At 46.0% G+C, this 9,344-nt stretch overlaps 1 protein-coding gene across 1 annotated transcript in view; it reads left to right on the top strand.

Moving 5' to 3' along the window:
• The first annotated feature begins 495 nt into the window (after positions 1-495).
• Positions 496-9,344, top strand: part of LOC111952935 (protein-methionine sulfoxide oxidase mical3a) — a 136,396-nt gene continuing 127,547 nt past the window's right edge. The window contains exon 1 of the mRNA XM_023971963.2: positions 496-693. The gene's annotated coding sequence lies outside the window, so the exon portion shown is untranslated. The remainder of the gene's footprint in view (positions 694-9,344) is intronic.

The following is a 9,344-nucleotide window of genomic DNA, read 5'->3' on the forward strand; positions in this document are numbered from 1 at the left end:
CCACCCTAGTCACAGACTGTTCTCTCTGCTACCGCACAGCAAGCTCTACCGGAGCGCCATGTCTAGGTCCAAGAGGATTCTAAACAGCTTCTACCCCCAAGCCATAAGACTCCTGAACAACTAATCAAATGGCTACCCAGACTAGCCCTGTCCTCCTGCTGTTCCTGCTCTGGGTCCTGGAGTGGCCTTGAACCCTGTCGTAATCCTGTCTGTCTGTGAGGTGGTCGTGGCCCATAGGAGAAGAAGAGGAGAGCAGGCTGGGTTAATCTGGCCCATGATGGGGTAATTACTTCCACGGTGCTGGGTGGTTGTGGGGATGGAGGGAGGAAGAGGAGGGGGGGATAGCTAGAGGTTGCAGCGTAACTGACTGCTCCGTTGTGGGAGGAGTCACCCCTATAGCTAGGCGGATCTTTCCCTGACCTTGGAGAAAGGAGAAAGGAGAGAGAGAGACACAGAGAGAGACACAGAGAGAGAGACAGAGAGAGAGAGCAGAGACGTCAGCATACTGCCACAGATCCAGCAGCACTGCAGATCTCTCTGTGTGCTGCTATTCTTCCTATGAGGGTGAAAGACAGGAGGAGGAGTGGGAGTGAGTGAGAGAAGCGTCTGGCAGCCATCCCAGTCAAACAGTAATGCAGAGTAAAGGGGGAGATAGCAGTCTTTTCACTGAGCCTCAGCACAGAATCCAGCACTGTAAGTCTGTGTGTCATTCCTCTGTGATTGCCATAGTGATGTGTTGTGTAGCTGTTTGCATGTTGTGTGTGCTGCTGTATGTTCATTACATTAGTATTATTGTTATTATCATTTTTATGCTGCTGTATGTTGTTATGCTCTGAAGGAGAGCAATGGCACAAGTATTTATGGACGCGACAGAGACAACAGTTGCTTAACAGAGACTGGATGGGTGTCTTGATGAGCCATGCTTTTGTAACCATGGGATGTGTTTTGTGTATGTGCATGTGTGTGCGTGTGTGTGTGCATGCGTGAGTTTGTGCGTGTATACGTGCATGCTTGTGTGTGTGGGTGGGTGGGAAGGTGTGTGTGCGTGCGCATGTACGTGCATGCGTGTGTGTGTGTGTGGGTGGGAAGGTGTGTACGTGTGTTGGAGGGTGTGTGTGTGTTGGAGGGTGTGTGTGTGTTGGAGGTTGTGTGTGTGTTGGAGGGTGTGTGTGTCGCCTCTGTGTGTACGATTGTTTATACATGGTTATGACTGTGTGATTGTGGCAAGTGTGTTGACTATGTGGCAAATACTTGTGAAACAGAATCATTGTTGTGGAATAACAGTAATAAATAATTGTGTAATGCTGACAATCGCTGGTATATTGTTTACGCAGTGACTGCAGCAGAGAAACACCCTTGTTGTTGTTGTGCGTGTACACTCTTAGAAGAACCTTTTTGGTTCCTGGTAGAACTCTTTTGGGTTCCATGTAGAACCCTCTAGGGAACGGGTTCTACATGGAACCAAAAAGGGTTCTTGAAAGAGTTCTCTTATCCCCACAGCCGAAGAACCGTTTAGGTTCTAGATAGCACCTTTTTTCCTAAGAGTGTAGTGTTCTGTAGGACATACTCCTCACCCTCTCTGTCAACCAGGATGCGGTTCTATTATGCAGCAGTCAGAGCACTGCACTGTTATACTCAGGCCTATCTCTGTCACCACAAGTGAGTGACATACAGTGCCTTTGGAAAGTATTCAGACCCCTTGACTTTTTCCACATTTTGTTACGTTACAGCCTTATTCTAAAATGTATTAAATCATTTTTCCCCCTCAGAAATCTACACACAATACCCCATAATGACAAAGAAAAAACAGGTTTCTAGGAATCTTTGCAAATGTATTAAAAATGGAAATATCACATTTATATAAGTATTCAGACCCTTTACTCAGTACTTTGTTGAAGCACCTGTCACGTTCTGACCTTAGTTCCTTTGTTTTGTCTTTTGTTTTAGTTGGTCAGGGCGTGAGTTGGGTGGGTAATCTATGTTTTCTATTTCTGTGTTGGTTTTCTGTGTTTGGCCTGATATGGTTCTCAATCAGAGGCAGCTGTCAATCGTTGTCCCTGATTGGGAACCATATTTAGGTAGCCTGTTTTCTGTTGGGTTTTGTGGGTGGTTGTCTTCAGTCTTTGCGTGTCTGCACCAGATAGAACTGTTTCGGTTTTCACTTAGTTGTTTTTTTGTATTTTGAGTTGTTCACTTCATTAAATAAGATGAACAATTACCACGCTGCGCATTGGTCCTCCGATCCTTCTAACTTCTCCTCCTCAGACGAGGAAGACGACAGCCGTTACAGAACCTTTGACAGCGATTACAGCTTCGAGTCTTCTTGGGTATGACGCTACAAGCTTGGGACACCTGTATTTGGGGAGTTTCTCCCATTCTTCTCTGCAGATCCTCTCAAGCTCTGTCAGGTTGGATGGGGAGCATCGCTGCCCAGCTATTTTCAGGTCTCTCCAGAATGTTCGATCGGGTTCAAGTCCGGGCTCTGACTGGGCCACTCAAGGACATTCAGAGAACTTGTCACAAAGCCACTCCTGCGTTGTCTTGGCTGTGTGCTTAGGCCAGTGGTTCTTAACCTTGTTGGAGGTACTGAACCCCACCATTTCATATGCGCATTCACCGAAACCTTCTTAATTGGAAATAAAAATTATGATTTTTTCAATCAAACATAAGTATATATTTACTGGTGCACAAAATGAACCGTGCATCAACATCAACCGTGTGTTCAAAGCACAAATCAATCAAAACATGATTTTCCCACAAAAACAAAAACATAATAATGAATTTACTGCAAATCAGTGTGACTTCTGCGTTTGCCTTCAGAGACCAGTTCAGAAATGCGCGGCTTCACCTTGGCAAGTGCCACTCTCATGTCATTTTCGCAACAAAGTCTGTTCCTTTTCTTCGTTTTATGTCCAGCATCCTCGAAAAGGATTGCTCGCAAAGATATGTTGTAACAAACGAGTATAAATCTCCAAGACTTTCTTAGCAATAACAGAGTACGTTACCATTTGTTGACACAAAACGTTGAAAGCGTTGTTGTTCTGAAGAGTGCTGTTGAAACCTGGCCTGCTGATTTCAATGATTCATCGAGGTATCATCATGACATCTGTTGTCTCAACACTATAACGTGAACGGCTGTCTCACCCATGCTGGATATGACTCTCTTTGTAGGGAAGTATCCGTCGAGAGACTTTGCAAGCTCATCTAAGTGCGTGGCAATTGCTTGCTTCAGTTCTGCGGTGGAGAAATGTCTCCGATTCCAGATACATCTCGAGTCTTACTTACACAGTCGTTCAGCAGCCGGGATAGAGTTTGCGAAGTTTATTCGGTCTCTCGTGTTATGCGTTTCCATGAACGGTAGCCTTTGTTTAAAATGCTCTGCAGGATATTTCCTCCTGCTATCGCGATATGTCTGACTCGCACCGGCCCTGGGATCTTTTGATTGAGATGTATGAGCTGCAAGAATCTCATCAGCCATGTACGCTAGCAAATGAAGAATGAGACTTTTTGAAGCGAAATTGCTCATGACAACTAGTTGCTGCTTTTGCAAAACAGACAGGGCTACAAGCGACACGGTTCAGAACGACAAAAACTCCAGTATTTCATAGCAAGCCTTGTCCCCAGGTACACGAATGTAAGCTGGTAAAATACCGTCGACGACGCCTCCATTTCGAATTACCAAAACCTCGCCATTAACAGAGCCCATTTCTTTACACAGCTCACTGAAGATGCGGTGCCTCAGAGCACTAGTTCGCACATAGTTCACGCATTCCACTACAATTTTTAATACTTCTGCCAGTTTTGGAGGCAAGGTTTTTTGTTGCCAACGCATGCCTGTGCAGAATACAATGCGTAACAATGATGTGTGGTGCATCGGCTTTCACTAGCGCACCAAAACCAGACTTTCTTCCAGCATGACTGGAGCTCCGTCCGAACAAACTGCAGAAACCATATCCCACGAAAGATTGTTGTCTTTGAAGAAGTCATCCACAAGTTTCTTCACATCGGCTGCCTTAGTTGTTGTTGTAAGAGGCTTACAAAATAAAAAATCTTCCTTTATCACGTCGTCTTTCACATAACGCACGAATACAGCAAGCTGGCTTAGATTGGAAACGTCTGTGGTCTCGTCGAGTTGAAGGCTGAATTTTGCCGGGCTTGAAATCAGATCTGCAACTACTTGAGCCAAGATGTCTTTGCCATGTCCTCTATTCTGTCGCTGATGGTGTCATTTGAAAGAGGAATTTGGGATAACTTAACTTCAGCCTCTTTTTCCAGCATGATATTCGCCATCTTCAACACAGCTGTTTTATGAGTGTTTCACCAATGGTGTGTGGTTTTCCCTGCTTTGCGATCAGGTAAGCAACTTCGTACGATGCTGTGAGGATCGGTTTGTTGATGGGTACAAAAGCCGAGAAACAGGCAGAGTAGCCTTTTCATCGAATCTGGCTCTCTTCACCTTGAATTCAGCGAGCGTTGTGTTCTTGTATCTCCATGCAGGTTAAGGAAGTGTTCTCTTAGTTTTGCCGGTGCTAGACTAGAATTGCTCAACTTGGCATTGCAAATCATGCAGTTAGGACGCTGACTCCCATCACGTTCCGGTATACATGTGAATCCATATTGTACATATTCGTTCGACCACTTTCTTTTTTTGCTCGACATAGTAAGTATGAAGAGATTAAAATATTAAGAAAGAAATCACAGGACGTACCATCACGACAGTCACAAGTCGACTACTGAGCACACCAAATTCCCTGCAGCACAGATAGGCCAAGCGATGTAGCGTGATCACCTGCAGCCAATGATGGCCAAGCGGGGCGTGTCATCACGAATCATATGAGTCGGATGTGTGTCTTGACCTCCGCCGAACCCCTGAGACTGACTCACCAAACCCCTGGGGTTCGATCAAACCCAGGTTAAGAACCACTGGCTTAGGGTCATTGTCCTGTTGGAAGGTGAACCTTCATCCCAGTCTTAGGTCCTGAGCGCTCTGGAGCAGGATTTCATCAAGGATCTCTCTGTACATCTTTCCCTCGATCCTGACTAGTCTCCCAGTTCCTGCCGCAGAAAAAATGTCCCACAGCATGATGCTGCACCACCATGCTTCACCATAGTGATGGTATTGGTCAGGTGATGAGCAGTGCCTGGTTTCCTCCAGACGTGACCATACAGGCCTTATTGGTGGAGTGCTGCAGAGATGGGAGAACCTTCCAGAAGGACAACCATTTCCACAAGGAACTCTGGAGCTCTGTCAGAGTGACCATCGGGTTCTTGGTCACCTCCCTGACCAAGGCCCTTCTCCCCCGATTGCTCTGTTTGGCCGGGCGGCCAGCTCTAGGAAGAGTCTTGGTGTTTCCAACCTTCTTCCATTTAAGAATGATGGAGGCCACTTTGTTCTTGGGGACCTTTAATGCAGCAGAAATGCTGTGGTACCATTCCCCAGATCTGTTCCTCGACACAATCCTGTCTCGGAGCTCTAATTTACAATTCCTTCAACGTCATGGCTTGATTTTTGCTCTGACATGCACTGTCAACTGTGGGACCTGATATAGACAGGTGTGTGCCTTTCCAAATCATGTCCAATCAATTGAATTTACCACAGGTGAACTCCAATCATCTCAAGGATGATCAATCGAAACAGGATGCACCTGAGCTCAATTTCAAGTCTCAAAGCAAAGTCTGAATACTTACTCTATGTAAATAAGTTATTTCTGTTTTATATTTTTAATACATTTGCAAAAATGTCTATGCTTTGTCATTATGGGTTATTGTGTGTAGATTGGTGAGTTTTTATTTAATCCATTTTAGAGTAAGGCTGTAACGTAACAAAATGTGGATAACGGGAAGGGGTCTGACGACTTTCCAAATGCTCTGTATTTCAATGCTTAAACGTCACTATTTTGACATATTCTAATGAGACCATGTTGATGTACTGTAGCATCATCAGATTATATCAAATCAATGCAAGCAGTTAGTGAAAAACACTGCAGCAGCAGAAGCATTCTCCCAATGCAGTATTTATCCATTCATTTAACTGGCATAACTCTGCTTCAGCCACTTAGTTTGATTTACAACCCCAGTACTGTTTATGATATGAATACCACTGTTTCCTAAATACCACCGATTTAGAACTGACTGGGTAGACTGTGACGGGGGGCTCCACACATCAAATACCTCTGCAGTTGCTGTTTACCCAAACACTAGATTGAGCCCTTAGATACCAGTCCAGCAAGGCCTCCCTTCTTTCTCTTCTCCTCCTCCCTTCTTCTCCTCTGCCACCAGACCTTGATCCTGCAGTGATATCATCGCAGTCTGTTGTTGTTAGAGCTGCACATGAGTTACATATGATAATGCCCCCTTCCTCTACCCCCCCCCCTACTTTCCCTCCTCCTACTTCCTCCCCCGGCCCCTAGGCAGGTTACTCTACTCTGTATTGGGTCATATTTCTTCATTTTTCTGGCTGACGTGGTGTGCATTCTGGGAACATTCGGGAATGCCGTGGGTGGAGGAGTTATGAAATGCTGTGTTTGTGAGGTGAGCAGCAGAGCTGAGTGGTGGGTGGAGGAGTTATGAAATGCTGTGTTTTGGAGGTGAGCAGCAGAGCTGAGTGGTGGGTGGAGGAGTTATGAAATGCTGTGTTTGGAGGTGAGCAGCAGAGTGGTGGGTGGAGGAGTTATGCTACAGCCTCACGAGACTCCACAGTCCACACACACACTGCAAGAACAGAGCCACACACACTGCAGAACAGAGCCACACACTGCAGAACAGAGCCACACACACTGCAGAACAGAGCCACACACACTGCAGAACAGACCACACACATGCAGAACAAGCACACACACACTGCAGAACAGAGCCACACACACTGCAGAAAACAACGCACACACACCACTGCAGAACAGAGCCACACACACTGCAGAACAGAGCCACACACACACTGCAGAAACAGAGACACACACACAGCAAAACAGAGCCAACACGACACTGCAGAACAGAGCCAACACCACACTGCAGAACAGAGCCACACACACACTGCAGAACAAGCCACACCACACTGCAGAACAGAGCCCACACACACTGCAGAACAGAGCACCACACACTGCAGAACAGAGCCACACACACTGGCAGAACAGAGCCACACACACTGCAGAACAGAGCCACCACACACTGCGAACAGGCACACACAACACTGCAGAACAGAGCCACACACACTGCAGAACAGAGCACACACACTGCAGAACAGAGCCACACAACTGCAGAACAGAGCCACACACACTGCAGAACAGAGCCACACACACACACTGCAGAACGAGCCACACACACACACTGCAGGGATGGCGGAAAATAGATCTGACCCCCAGAGAGAGTCAGAGACGAGCGCGAAAGAGAGCGAGAGAAAGGAAAGGGATGGAGGGACAGCGTGGACTCTCAGCCCTTACTCTGTTTGCAGTAACTGTGGTGGATGTCAAGTTGGAAAAAAGGAAGGGTAAATACAAAGGAGAACACCGCATTCCTATGGACAATGTTCTGTACCAGATCCATTCATCCATAACCCAATGCCATGTTTATATACCGGTGTCATAGTATATTTACTGAATGCTGTGTCATCTCTCTCAAGCAACCCTGGGTAAAATCTGTACTTGATGTTGCTTGTTGTCATTAGTCCTCCTGTCTACCTTGTGGCATGACTATCTAGCTTCCCTCTCTCTCTCACCCCCCCCCTTTCTCAATCAATTCAAATTCTAACCCCCCCCCCCCCCCGCGCCTCTTCTGCTGACCAGTACGTGTATCAGGGGGACACAGTGGGATATTGTGAACCTCGGTGGCTGTGCCGTGCTGAGTGGGAGGCAGTGGGAGGCTCATGTGATGAGAAAGGGGACAGCTTTAGTAAATAGCTGTCATTCATAAGAGCCGTGAGGACGTTTGTCAGGCAGGCAGCTGCCCCTTACTTCAGACACTGATTCTGGACATCAGGACAAACAAAATCGAATTCGGGGACCAGGCAGTTTATGGGAAACGGTCTTCCACAGGTAGATGATAATGTAGTCCTGTAAAGGACTCGAGTGGAGGCGGCATCGATGGTACAGCCAGGGAGGGAATACATAAAGCTACAGCTATATCAGCTGATCTACTGACAAGGTTCATCCCCGTTGGCAGGCCTCTCCTCTCTCTGCTGTCCTGTCCTGACAGGGAGATGTTCTGTGTGTTTGGGATGTCAGCGCTGTCAGCCTGATGGTGTATTTACAGCTGCAGGGAAGGGTGTGTTGGTTAGAGTCCTGTACACAGTCCCCTCTCTTTGTAGTGTAGGGTGTGTGGGTGTGTGTTTTGGGGGTGGAGGGAGGGGTCCATCTGGTTGCGGACTAAATTACTATTACCACTGTGGTGCAATTACAGATGTAGTGTTTCAGAGCCATGATTCTAGCCCAGTAATCCGTACAGAAGAGGCAGACAGGACACGTTTGAGGAGGTTTGGGGAAACATTTGCTTTAGAAATGCACAAACATGGTATCTGAATTGGTTCAATCGTATAATGATAATAATGAATACCTGTCGTGCTCTGCCTTTGTTTGCTGGCATGGCGTTTTGAGGATTTGAACAGTGTTGCCAGTATGAAATATGCTTTAATTATAGCCTACATTCATTTTTATGAGCATAGTCTTTCATTCCCTGTGTGTCAGTCAAGGGCAATGCGTAGCTGTAAGCTACGATTACTCTGTGCTGGTTGTGTGTGGACAGGCTCCAAACAGAGACTATTCACCATTTCAGAACCACCATCCTTTGTCTGAGGAACAGGAAGACACTGAAATCCAGAGAGCCTAGACTATCCTGGGGAAGTTTTCTGTCTATTGCTGTCTCCCTTATCCCCTTCTCTCTCGCTCTCGGAAGATGGAGAGAGAATTTGAAAACAAACCCAATTTGATTAAACTCCTATACTATTGGTGAAAATACACATTGTTGCCACAACACAGCAATATGTGTGACCTGTATGCCACAAGAAAAGGGCAACCAGTGAAGAACAAACACCATTTAAATAAACCCAATTTATTTATTTTGTTTTTCCCTTTTACTTTACTATTTGCAACAAAAATATGAACATTTAAATGTCTTTATTCTTTTGGAACTTTGTGGAGTTAATGTTTACTTTAATTTTTACTGTTTATTTCACTTTTGTTATTATCTACTCACTTGGCTTGCCAATCTAACATCGTTCCCATCCAATATAATCCCTAAAATTTAATTAAATTGAATAGAAGACAGAGACCAAGAGGGGGTGGGTGAAAAGAGGGGGGGCCAGGGAGAGGAGTGAGAGAGCGAGAGAGAGAGAAAGTGGAAGAGAGAAGAAGTGC

The sequence above is a fragment of the Salvelinus sp. IW2-2015 genome, linkage group LG26 (assembly GCF_002910315.2).
Source record: "Salvelinus sp. IW2-2015 linkage group LG26, ASM291031v2, whole genome shotgun sequence".
NCBI classification, from domain to species: domain Eukaryota; kingdom Metazoa; phylum Chordata; class Actinopteri; order Salmoniformes; family Salmonidae; genus Salvelinus; species Salvelinus sp. IW2-2015.